At 33.0% G+C, this 14,251-nt stretch overlaps 1 pseudogene; it reads right to left on the bottom strand.

Annotated features, from left to right (window-relative positions):
* Positions 1 to 4,024: 4,024 nt before the first annotated feature.
* Positions 4,025 to 5,418, bottom strand: LOC111993020 (hydroquinone glucosyltransferase-like; annotated as a pseudogene).
* Between the last annotated feature and the right edge of the window lie 8,833 nt (positions 5,419 to 14,251).

Raw genomic sequence — 14,251 nt, 5'->3', positions numbered from 1 at the left:
TACACATATGCCCACTTGAACCTGAGTAATTTCTACTCGAAGCAGACATCGATTACCAACTTCTTGTGAATCAAAGCTACCATCAAAAACTTGAAATCCCAGCTCAAAACCATAAAGCAAAAATGTCGTACCTAGTGATGATCTATCTTCGAATATTCAATGCCTCAAGACAATCCAAAGTCAGAACCTCACCCACGAAAGCATGATCAGGACCAGCTCAGTTACAGGAATTTTCGCTTTCCTAGGGCTCAAGAGGGAAAGAGAGTAAGTTCGTGTTGTTTGATTTGTTTTATGTTCTAATTTGGAATAAAAACGTGTTTGTCTAACGTCTGAGGGTGAGGTGGACAGCGGGGGAGTAACGGATTGAAGTTCAGGTGGGCAAAGTGATAAGTTTTGAATCACAGGTAGGCAAAGTGAAAACGGGCCTAACTTCAGGTGGGTTTACTGTAATTATCCCATAAGATTAATTTTAGTACCAATTTACCATAAGCCCTAAATATGAGTTTGTTCTTTAAATATTTTTTAGCCAATTAATTGGATCCTAATTTCAAATTTTATAATTGTCGTTATTTTAATTTTTTTGATAAATTAAAACTGTGAAAAATATTTTGGTTGCTGCGTGTGATCCTTTTTTATTTTTTTTTTTTTTTTTTTTTTTTTTTTTTTTTTTTTTTTTTTTTTTTTTTTTTTTTTTTTTTTAATAATAAACAACAAGCCCTATAGAGAGAAGCAATAAAAAGTTAAAAAAATAAAAAATAAATAACAAAATCAAGTATTGCATAATAAGAAAATTCAAGTTTTTGGGTATGGGTACTCAGAGAAAACTAAAAGATTCAGGTGCATATTTTAATTTGGAGCTCATTGAGATAACGTCTAATCCTTAAAAAGTGGTATTCCCATTAAATAAATAACTGTTCTCATCATTTCCTAGTATTTAATATATTGGAAAGTTGATTCAAATTCCTATCATGATTTGGTTACTTAATTGGTTGTTTTTTTTTTCTTTTTTTAATTTTTTTTAACCGAAGAGAAATTAACTCTTTAGGTATTGTTAGTGCGGAATGAAAGTCTATTTCTTGTTAATAAAGAAATTGGAATTTCTTGTCAAAGAAGTAATGTTGTATTTTTTTTGTTCACCAAGGTATAGTGTTATGTTTTATTTATGTTGGCAATCTGAATACAAAACATGTGTTGTAAGTGTCTCTAGAAGGCTTTTTATTTTTTTACTCTTTTTTTATTTTTATTTTTTTTAAGTCAAAACTGCTGCAAAGTTCTATAATTCAAAGTACGAATCTTAAAATTTTGACTCATGCTAGACTGATTGAAATTACAATTTCAACTGATCAAGAACTTAATTTGACCAAGTGAAAATTGTAAATCAAATCAATTTTCAAAATTTAAAGCCCAGCCCACCAACCAAGCTACTAGGGTTTTGGGCCACTTATGATCTACACTATAAAAGAGACCATACAGGTCAAAATAAACAAGAGAGAGAAGTGCCTCCTATTCTATATCTTGGGTTTGTGTTCCCAAAATCTCTCTCATAAAATCATATCTTCTATCGGTGATATTCCTTGAAGAAATCAAGATTTGGTGTTGTAGAAATTATTGCCTTATACCAGTCATCAAAGATGCTAGAGATCTAAATCTTCAAGGGTGGTCTTGGGATTATGGTTGTTTACGAAAAATATGTTTATTTAGTTTGTAAACCTCTTTTTGATGGTGGATTTATTCATCTTGGCATTGATAAAATCAAGTTCTTCTAGGTTTTTATTGTGGAACTAGTTCGTTTCAATGGTTTTCCGAGGTCACCATATTTGTATGACCTAGGAAAACCATTGAAACTAATTGATGATTGTTTGATTAACTAGGGTTTTCATAATAAATCTAATAATAAACTTAGCCTTAAAACTAGTTAATTACTGTTTTTGATAGGGGTCTAAACCTAACAAATAAGAATGTGATTCTCATATAAACACAATATTGTAAAAGATTTGATGACTTTTATCCAAGAGTTCTCGTGTATGGGAAGAGGAGAAGAATTATAGAAGTGTGTGTAAAACCAATAGAGAGAGATAACTCACGTTGGGAGGTAGCACATGAAAAGGAAAAAAAACACAAGGTTTTTGTAAAACATATGAATCCAGGATAATTTGTGAAGTTAAGAAATAGTGAAGTGAGAAAAGAAAGAAACCTACGTATAAGTGTGAGCAAAGAAAACAATGAGTTTCTTTAGTCACAATACACAAAAGAGAGGAAAAATGGGGATTTTTTGTAAGAGAGTTATGGATGTTACGTCAATGGAAATTTGTAATATCCAGGCTGAAGATGACATGTGTTTGTTTATTTCCTGTTGTATTGACATGAACTCAAGTGTTAGATATAAACTTGAGAATGTATTGTAATTGATTTTAGTATCGTGAATTTATTTGGAGTTGGTCTCATAGTTTTTTAGTTAAAAAAGAAATGGGGTTTTCACTTAAATCCTAATATTCTTATACGTGGTTTATTTATTTTCTAATGATTTGAAATATTAGCTTAGTAATCTTAGTTAGAATATTTTTTTTAGGATAGATTAAAATTATTTGTTGAATTTAATGCACATGTATAATATTAGACTGTGGCCCATTAGAATCTCTTTAAGATTTGTCTAGATGATTTGAAGAGAATGTGAAATTCGGTGAACAAGAAAGAAAATTATGGAAGACTTCACCCAGAGAGAGAGAGAGAGAGAGAGAGAGAGAGAGTATGTGAAGGTATTGCCAACAACCATGACTGAATTAGATATAGAAATGGACCATCATGATTGGATTAGCGAAATAAATTAAAGGATAAAGGACTTCATAGTTTAACTAAAAGTTATAATTTTTTTTTGGTTGAGAAAAATGAATATTCCTTTAGAACTAATAACTATAAAATACAGTGTTAGTTTTTTAAGAAAATTTTCAAGTTAGTGTTGTATACTAAAACTTTATGAGAATAACGTGATTTATACTATAAAATAATCCAAATTATATTAACCTATTGATTATATTAAATCATTATTATAATTAAAATTATGTCGATAGTATTGATAAAAGTCAAAGAGAAAGTTTTAGGAGATAACCCTTGTGAGGTGATTGATTTTAAGTGGTGGAGAAAAAGTATAGGATCTATGCGAAAGTGATTGTACCATTCACAATCGATCATATCATTAAATTTTAACAAAAATAATGACAAATAATGTAGTCTTAAAAGAATTGAGGATGAAAATGAACCCCCCCCAAAAAAAAGAAAAAAGAAAAACCAGAGTCCTTCCGACAGCGTCCCAAACATTAATCACGAGGGAGGAAACTACACATTAACAATTTGAAAGAAAATGGGCCAAAGAAAGAAAAACAAAAGAAAAATGATTTGAGCTCCAATATGATATAGGATATATATATATATATATATATAGGAGCTGTGAAGATTGACAAGTCATATTCTATCAAAATTTTAAGACTTTTTTCCTTGCCTTAATGACTGGTGCCATCTGTTAATGCCTTAAAGTCAGGTTCCCAAAGATGGTTGGTTTTTCTTTTTCCATAATTTTTTTTTTCTCTAAAAGTTGTTCCTAAATCAATATCATTAAGGCATCCATTAATTTATCCTAATATTGAATAATAATTTTTCTGCAGTAATTTTTCTATGTCCTTTCTTGGCTCCAAAACATATTTTATCATGTTAATTTATTTAAATAAGAACCATCACGCGCATGTAAATGAATGTTTAGTCAAAGATTTTCATTACGAGTTTATCTTTCTATTGGAGCTAGCTAGCTAGCTAGGCCAATTCAACATTTTTGGGAGGGTCCAATTTTGCTTTCCTTAATTATTATTACACATGTTAAATTATACATTATTATACACAATATAGTTAAAATTGTGTTTTGAAAACATGAAACACAATTTCAGTTATAATTATGAACTAGTTAAATTATGTTTGAAAATATAATTTCAGTTGTGCCACATACACACAGTGTGCAACATACACACAGTATGTCCTAAAAGCCAGGTTGATTTGTCCAACGGGATGTAAACTCATCGAGTACCTTTGTAGAAGACCCATCAGCAAGTACTTTCTCAACAGCAATTTTTAGGTTTTTCATATGGCTGTTAACTTTCTTGCCCTCCACTCCGACCATGAGACCCTTTACGACTCTCGCGATTTCCTCTCAGTCCACTAGGCCTTCCTCTTTAGCTTTTGGTCTTAGTGCCACTTTTAGATCTTCAACAAGTAATACTGCATTCATTATTTGTTCTACGTAAAGTGGCCATGCAATTAATGGTTAGCCTTGCATGATACTCTCTAGGGTTGAATTCCAATCACAATGAGTTAAGAACCCACCAGTGGAGCCATGGCTAAGCACTTGGGCTTGTGGTGCCCAAGAGGGCACCACTAGACCTTTCCCTTTAGTCCTCTCTACGAACCCTTTTGGTAAGAAAGCAAGAGGGTTGTTGTCAAGGGTTTGGTCTCCAAGGTATGCAACATCATCAGATTTATTATTCGGGCTTCTTAAAATCCATAAAAACTTATGCCCAGTCAATTCTAATCCAAGGGCGAGCTCATTGGTTTGTTCGGGTCCCACCACTTCCAAAACAAACAAATAGGACAGAGCCATGTGGCTGATTGTCCAACCATCTTAAGCAGTCTGACCCTTCAACCTGATTGCTTGAAGTTGAACCAGTTTGAACAATGGGTCCAATTGGATAAAGTGAGAGATTTTTATCTTCTTCTAACAATGCTTTTATAGCACTTTCTTCCAAATCCATGAAAGTATTGAGGATAATACCCTCAGCTAATCGCAGCCCATTTTCGCTGAGAAGAAATATTTTGTCAAATTCACTTGTTCGATCTTGAATTGGTTCTGGAAGATTTCTATCGTGAATAGGTATGCACCCTGGGAGTTTCAATGGTTCTTGTAGGTCTCTATACTTGCATGAAATTGTCTTATCTGTCTTTGGCAAATACAAAAGCAATAACAACGTAAAAGCATTTGACGTGAAATAAACGTAATGTGGGATGTTTAGTTCCTTAATTAACAACATGTAGTGCATCCATCCCAAAGATATCAACGACCAAAGCAGTAACTCGAGTAGACTATAACACTTCAGGAAGAGATGGCAGTGAACGAGTCATGGTGACAGTAATTTGGACTCCGAGTGGTAAGCTTTCGAGGTCCTCAGAGTTCACTGGTGGAAGAAAGACATTGTCTATGCTTGTGGGCAGGGCTTCGAGGACTTCTTTCATGGCTTTAGACGGAGACCCAAATACGGGAATGATACATGTGATGTGGAAGTTGTGGTGAAGAACGAGTGGTTTGGCAAACTCAACAAAAGGGACGAGATGCCCCATCCCTGGACTTGGTAGAATAGCTATGCGAGGTTTTTGTTCCATATGGACAGTATATGTATCAATAGTAATGTTTGGAAGATATGGCTTTTAAGAGAGAATACTATGATTTTTATGGTTATGACTTTATGCGAGGTTTTTGTTCCATATGGACAGTATATGTATCAATAGTAATGTTTGGAAGATATGGCTTTTAAGAGAGAATACTATGATTTTTATGGTTATGACTTGGGAGTTTGCATGGTTAGATACATGTTAGGACATAGGAATAGTAATATAGAATTAAATTACTTCTGAGTACCTGGAAACCAATTGTTGGAGAGTAATTTAGTGGAATAAAAGGTCGTAATTCTATGATTATTTTACGTAGCATATTATGATTAGCAATTTATCACTTTCATATAAACTTATTATTTTTTCTTTATCACTTACAACCTATCATATGAACAGTTGTAGCAATAGTTATAATTTTTTTTGGAATGCTAAAATTTAGTGGGAGTAATTTAGATATTACACAATAAAATATTTTTAAAATCATAATTTTTCATTAGGATTTAACTGAGAGAATAGCAGCATGACATATTTGTTTTTTTTTTTTCCAAAATATTAAGGAAAAAATTACTTAATTTTAAAGTTTAAGGAGGAATTGTGAACTATCCCAAACATAAATGATGAAATTTGTTTTTTTCCCTAAGTTTTTGTTTTTATTTTTATGAGTAAAACTATGTATTTTTACTTAAAATGGTGTGCAATGAAAAAAAAAAAAAAAATACAAAAAGTCAACTCAAGAAAATTGTATGTGAAATAGTAAATTTTAACTCAACAAAGCTGATTAATCAACAATTTTTTTTAGAAAAAACACAACAAAATGACACAACATTTTCATAATACTTTTATAATTTTGTTATATTTTATTTTAACTTATAAAGAATTGACATCTCAGTAGTTTTGAAAATATTCTGACGACAACAAGATATCTTAACATTTTCACACAAAAAAATGCAATGTCCATGACATTTTCATAACAAATTATAAATAGTAGGTTGCTACAGGTTGTTATTGGTGAGAAAAAAACCTTGCTACATTGGTAAGTTTAAATTAGAACCAATAACAATTTATCACCTATGATCTATTATGAAAGTGTTGTGAAAAATATTACAGATGCAACTCTTTTTTTTTTTTTTTACAATATCTTTATTTTTAGTTGTGGCTGTTTCTAGTATGATATTTTATTATTTTATTTTAACCTATAATGAATAAGATCTCAACATTGGATAAAATAGTGTACCAATTTGTTGTGTTAATATTTTATTATAATGTGAAATAGTGCAAATTGGACAAACAAAAAATAATATAGCAAATCTACTGTAGCTTTACACATTTACAAAAAAGAAAAAAGAAAAATACGGCCAGTGAAATAGTGAAAATTGAATAAACTAAAACTACTGTAGCGAAATAACTGTAACTTTTCTTATTCACTCTTTTTATATATAAAAAATATACATTATACTTACAATGTAAATAGTACAATGTATATTTCTATTATAAACACATAAAAATTGTCAAATGTTGTACACATTTGCAAAATTTGTACAATATTTATTTATTTATTTATTTTTTTTGCAAATGTATATAATAATGTAAGCTTATGTTACAAGTACAAAGTAAATATATAAAGATCTTAAAAAAACAAAAAACAAAAAACAAAAACAAGCTCAAACCAAATTGGTGAACTTGAACCCAAAAAAAAAAAAAAAGGATTGCTCACTAAACCAAAAACATTGTTCATTAGCCTATTGGCTCTTTTTATATATAGAAAGAAGAGTTGTGTAAAGGAAAAATTACACAAAAGAGCCCCACTTTTTTGACATTGTGGGCAACAAAGTTGGTTAATCTAAAAGTATGAGTTACAAAACAACCATCAATTGACTAGTGAGGCTGCAAAGAAGAGTTGTGTAAAGGATAAAATCATATTTTAAATGCATCTCACCTTCGAAAATCATGTGCTTGTATACCAAATCAGCAAATTTTGATACTACTAGGAGTGTTGCACTTGCTTCAACTCATGAGGTTTCTAGTAACTACTGCAAATGCAAGATTTCTCTTCTCTAACTGATGCATCATAATTGAATTTTACATACGTTAGGACATGGGTTCCCAAAGCACTACTTCTTATATTGATTTCACCTTCATTTTTCTAAGAAAAAAACATAATTTGTGTAGAATTTTAAAATCTGAGAACATAAGACTAAAGGTCCGTTTGGCTAGGGTGAAATAAGGAGGATAGAAAATAAGAGAGAGAAAAGTGATTTTATAGGTGTTTGGTTGGAGAGAATAAGAAAATTGGTGAGGCCAAGTGTTTTCTCTCTTGTCCTACCAAAATTCTATCTCCCAAATTTGGGGAGATAATAGAGGAGAGATGAATAGTTACAATTAATGAATGAACTATCCCCTCCTCTCTTACATACTAGACGGCTAGGTTTTTTTTTTTTTTTGGTGGCTTTCCTAGTGTGCTACAGGTACTTATGGGTGCTTTCTTTTGTTTTGCTCTTCTTCTTTTTTTGTTTAACTAGATGCGAATTTTTTTTACTTTACTTTATTTTATTTTTTTCTAGCATGATTTTTCTTTCTTAATAAATTTGGGTGATTGCCGTTTTTGTTGGTTGTTTGCCACATTTTTTGTTTAAATTGGGCATCATTTTTTAATAAGAACATATGAGTAAATTTAAAAAACTCATTTTTTTAATCCCTTCACTTTTCCACCCCCAACCAAATACAAATAAGTGAAACTAAAATCTATTTTATCCTCCCACTTTTCTATCTCTTTCTCATTTCCATCCCCTCTAACCAAATGGACTCTAAAGGATCTAGTACTTGCCTTTCTTGTTGTCATACCATGTTTTTCTCCTTCTTTTTTTTTTTTTTTTTTTTTTTTTTTTTTTTTTGATGGAAAGGAAATTTTATTGAACAGAGAAACAAAAAACAAACAAATGCTAGGTTAGCCTTTCCTTCCTAATGACAGAAGCAAAACAAGGAGGACAGCTACCCCAATCAAAAGAACAAAAAAAATTACAAGCGAGAGACCACTTAGCTAGGGAGTGAGCTGCCATATTAGCTAGCCTAGGAACCCAAATGACAGACACATTAGAATAAGATACAAGAAGAGATTGCATGTCCGCTAGGATTGAAGTAATTCTCCAAGGTAGGGGCAGCATTAGCTTAAGAATAGCATCTTGAAAAATCTTAGAATCTGTCTCAATAATAACATTCTCCGCCTCCAACTTTGTAGCCAAGGAGATAGCCCATCTCACAGCTTTAGCCTTTGCCTAGAGAGGGAAGGTGGTTTTCGCTTTTTGAGTGTAAGCAGAAACCAAATCCCATCTCTAGTCTCTAGCCACCAAGGCTAAGGATGAGTAATTTGGACCAATAGCTGCATCAACATTAATTTTAATAGGTAGATGCCTTGGAGGGGACCAAGGCTACAAAGGATGATTGATATTTATAGATGCAAGAGCAACTAGTCTAGAGATTTTAAATTCCATAAATAACTTCCAAACTCTAGTTATTAATTCATCACATCTCAAGAGAAGGTCTTCAAAATTCACTTGGTTTCTCAGCTTCCAAATTCCATCACAAAGAATGGCCCCAAATAACAAGAAATCATTCTTTTGACTAAGCTGGTTGGTAAATGGGGGTGAATACAAAAATTGAATGAAATCCACTTCTAAAGAGAATCCAAAGGAATCCATTCTCAGCCTCCATTTACTACTAAACCACACTACCTTAGCTACAGGACAAAGAGCAAAAAGATGAAGGGAGGTTTCAGTTTCCAACCTACAGAGGGGACAATAAACATCACCAATATCAACAAACCTGCTTAGCTGATCTTTAGTAGGTAAGCAACCTACAGCAATCCTCCAAATCATCATTTTGTGCCTCTCATGGAGTTTAGCTTTCCAAATACAATTCCATAAGGGGTCAATATTATGTTGCATAGATTCCCTATAGCTCCAATAAGCCGACTTAACTAACAATTCCCCAGAGCTTGTGTAAGTCCATGCCCACTGATCTTTGTGATTGGTTGGAAAAATAGACATTTTCAAAATAAGATCAACTGTGGAGTTTTCAAACCACCAATATAATTTATGGACATCCCAACTAGAAAAATCAGAATTAAAAAGTTGAGAAACTAAAAGAATGGCATTCAGGTCAACACCATTCTTTGGAGTAGGAATGAACCCTTGAAGACCTAGCCCCCAAGGATCCTACCAAATCCTTATGGAATTACCATCCCCCACCAACATGCAAACTACCTTAGAGATGAGATGCTTAACACTTGACAAACTTTTCCAGGTCGGATAAGCCTTACCCAAGAAGCAGTGATTTAACCAATTGTGTCTCACCTTATATTTTACCTTTAAAACATTGACACATAGCAAATTCTTACGTGACAAAAGCCACCAAGCTAATTTGGAAAGAATGGCTTGATTGAAATTCCAAAAGTTCCTAAAACCCAAACCACCTTCCTTCTGGGATCTACATAAAGTAGACCAAGTAGTAGGAGTCTAGAAGTGACCTGACTCCGTTTTGGGGTTCCACTAGAATCTACGGACCACTGAATCTAGTTGATCGCATAAGTTCTTGGGGAATTGCAAGGCAGCCATAGTGTATGTCAGAATAGATTGCGCCACAGATTTAATTAGAGTTGCTCTCCCTACCCATGACAGGTTCCTGCCCTTCTAGCTACTCAACTTGCTCTCTAGTCTTTCTTTCACCAACTTGAGGTCATAGGACCTGTTCTTGGATAAAAATAGGGGAACTCTGAGATAAGTGGTACTTTGGGGAAGGGATTTAAGACCCCAGCAACATTTTACTTGATGCAAAAAAAATTAATACTGACTCCTTTTAATGGGAAAACACCAGACTTTTCTATGCTTATAAGTTGGCCAGACCAAGAGCAATACTTTTCCAAACATTTTTTTTTAGACTAACTAGTTCAGAGTGCTTTGCTTTGCAAAAAATAATCACATCATCAGCATAACAAAGTCTTGAAACGGGGAGTTGTGTTGGCCACTTTAATTGCTAAGATATTTTTATGATCAACTTCTCAGTTAATAAGTCTCATAAGAATCTCACTTCCAAGAATGAAAAGATATGGTGATAGTGGATCACCTTGCCTTAGGCCACGGCTAGGATTAAAGCTTTGACAAATTCCACCATTCAGTAAAAGAGAGTATTAAATTGTGGAGATGCATTGAAAGATGAGGTTGGAGAACTTTTCATTGAAGCCTAAAGCCTTGAGAACCTTCATAAGAAAGCTCCATTCCATTCTATCATAGGCCTTTTGAAAGTCTAGCTTCACCCCTAAATAGCCCTTCCTCTTCCTAGTTTGCTTGAAGCTATGAATGATCTCTTGAGTAAGTACCACATTTTCAGTAATACTTCTGTTAGGAATGAAAGCTACTTGAGCAGGATCCACTATCTTATTTAATAGAGGTCTTATTCTATTAGAAACTGGAAAGAATATGGACAGACACCCAAAGTGAGCACGTCCTTCTATTTTCCTCAAAATGATTGTAATATCCAGGAGTTAGGGAGTAATGGTTTGGACCATTACTCTACCCCACTGAGTCCACTATTTCACTCAATATTAATGGAGTGGTGTGTATATAAACACCAAGAGTTGTACCCATTGAACAGTGGAACAAATTCTGCATTTCTCATAGTGTTTATAGAGTGTTGTGAGGCTCTTAAGTTGTGAGTTATGTTTGCATTACACTAGTAATGTGCAACACCATCGGAGAAATGTTTTTGGTTTGTGGGTTACACAAACTAGAATTCAAAACGTGTTTGGATAGCTGGTCTGCGTGGAGGCTGGCTCTAAATAGTGTAGAACAATCTCAAAGCTCCTGTGTGATCATCGGTTTAGGCCAAGAGAGGTATGCCGAAAAACCGATTACTTATATTTCGTTGCAAGTTTCTATTTCTTACATATTCTATTCACCAAATTTTGGATATTACCTTATAGCAAACATTACAGAGGCCTATAGGACAGAAATGATTGAAATTGCAAGCTCCTAGCTTCTTTGGAATAAGTGAAATAAAGCTTTGATTAAGATTCCTTAATAGCCAGCAGTCTCGAATAAATCTTTGAGCTGCAAGCGCCACTTGATCACCAACAATATCCTAGTAATGATTATAAAACAAAGCTGGGAAACCATCTGGGCCAAGAGCCTTTAAAGACTTCATCCCAAAAACCACATTTCAAATTTCTTCCCTAGAAGGAATTTTGCAAAGCTCTTGATTTTCTTCCTCAGATATGCAAGGGGCAATTAAATTCTCTAGGTCTCTGGGAACTTGAGGATCGTTGGTTCAATACAAAGTCTTAAAATTTTTCTCAAAATAACTCTGAATGTCAGACCTGTTATTTATCCAGGATCCATCCTCCAATTTGATTTCCTCAATGCGATTCCTTCTCCTTTGAACAAAGAGTGGAAAGGTGAAAGAATCTCGAGTTTCTCCTAGTTGAATGACGATTTTGATCCAATTTGAATCTGAATGGATGTTCATTTCATAGAAACGGATGGGCGAGGGTGAATTAGCCCAAATAATTTAGGATATTGAGCAACCAATGAACAGATGTTCGAGACACTTTTCTTTTGCTCCACAAAGAATGTAATATTTATCTTTTATAATATGAAACCTTTTTTCTCACAATCCTCCTCGTCGGGACGATTTGCCATTCTATTTCCCATGTCAACAAATTCAATCTCTCCATATCAACTTTCAAATTTTAATCACTCCTCGTAATTGCTCTAGTTGAGAATTTACCTAAGGCACTTGGCACCTGGGTCAAGTTGTCCTCATCGGCTTCTTTTTTATTTTTTTGAAAGAGGGAACCAACATAGTTAAGTACTTACAGCCACATTCAAGTGTTCCATCTTCCTAATTACCAGACCATCCATATTTTTTTGGCCAAAAAATGGTCATCTCACACTTCTAATTGTATCTTCTTTTGTCCCTCTTTTCCCTAACCAAAAGTCCTTGAGCAAAGCATCAATTCTCTCTCTCTCTCTCTCTCTCTCTCTCTCTTGGCGAAACTGAGTGTAGACATATATAGTATAGATTGGTTGTTAGCTACTATTCTATTAAGATATGTTCTAGAATTATGTAAGTGTCTTGTTAACTATGTTAATGGATGACATTAGGACATTTGTTAAAGGACCATTCTAAGAAAGTTTTGATACAATTTTTATGTGAAATATAAAAAGCTACTAAAAAACCAGTTGCATTTTTTTTCCCTATAAGTAATTTAACTAAATAGGACTACATTGGGTTTATTCAACATAAAATATTGAAGAGGACTAATTCGGTCTTTTCATGTAGTGCCAATGCAATGGTCACGTGAATTGTATGTGACATACTTTTCCGTCTAAGTTAACAGTAGAAGTGATGGTAGGGTGTAGAGTTAAACATGGGTTATAGTTTAGTATAGTAATCGTGCATTCTAAAAATTTAGGGTGGTAAATGTAAATGGGGGTATAATTCAGGATGATAAAATATAATTTTCCTTAAAAAAAAAAAAAAAAAACATTTTTGCATTACCAATCATTTTATCTTTTCTATATAACCACTTTAACAATGCATTATACATCCCATTCTTTATTTTACAGTTCATCCAATTAAAATAATGTATTTTCTACTCACACCATCACACTAACAACAGTAAATGAACCCAAAATATCATCATCTCATGGCCAAATCCACCACTGCCCCAAAATCCAAAGCCAAATCCACCTTTGACCCAACAACAACCCACATTGACACTGATTATCCTTTCTAGTCACGACAACCACCAAAATCGTTGCCACCAAAACCTAAAATGAAACCCAACAACATCAACATTGATGATCTACACCAACCACTACGACCATCACAACAATCTAGATCTAAGAGGTGAAGCCTATAAAGTGAGGAAGATGAAGGGGGAGGGAGAGTGCGAGAATGGACGATAATGAATGATTATTTATCATATAAAATGAATTTATATTTATTTTGTAAAACCTAATGAGAATGCTCTTATAACAATATATGCTTAAAACATTCATTTATTTATTTATTTTAATAAAAATAATCATTCAATATGCAATTTTTACATCATGATCCACTCATATATGGAAGATGAGTAATTTTTTGAATATTATAAATGAAATTAAAATTTTCATTTTACATAAAAACGTCGTGGCTAATGGGTGTGGTTGCCTTAGCTTTAATAAGGCTTCATTCGTTTGTTTATTTGTTTTTTTTTTCTTTACTTTTCTTGTTGTTTTTTACTTTTTACTAAAGTTTTTACCATGGTTTCTTCGTACATTTATCCCAAGAGGAAACCTAGTTCTCCAATTCTCCTCTTCTACCCAATAAAAATAGGCATCAATCTATCTTTTTCCTTGCATCTTGATTCCTTGTCTATTCTTTCCTTGGAACCAATCACATGTGCATGTACGGTTTCATGTGTAAAGTGCCATGACATTGTTGTGGAGGACATTCCTATTGATTACCCTGTAAATAATGCAAATTAGGTTGTAGTTTTTAAGAAAGTGATTTCTAGACTGTAAACACCAAAATCTGAAGTCATGGAGGAAACCAAGCTCATCGATGATCTCAGTATGTTCTCTTTCCCTTTCTAAGATTATTAGTTTACTCTATTATTATTTTTTTCTTATTTATTTATTTAATTTAGATATTCATAATAAAAGAATATCAAGATTTTCATACTCCCTAAACCCCGTGCAAACACATCAAACAAATGGATATTATTTCAAATCTTGCTCTTGAGAAAAAAAAAAAGGGAATGATATCTCAACTATAGCACTTTGTT

The sequence above is a fragment of the Quercus suber genome, unplaced genomic scaffold, assembly GCF_002906115.3.
Source record: "Quercus suber isolate HL8 unplaced genomic scaffold, Cork oak 2.0 scaffold_488, whole genome shotgun sequence".
In the NCBI taxonomy this organism is placed as follows: Eukaryota; Viridiplantae; Streptophyta; class Magnoliopsida; order Fagales; family Fagaceae; genus Quercus; species Quercus suber.
This window is presented reverse-complemented; position numbering and strand designations above follow the sequence as displayed.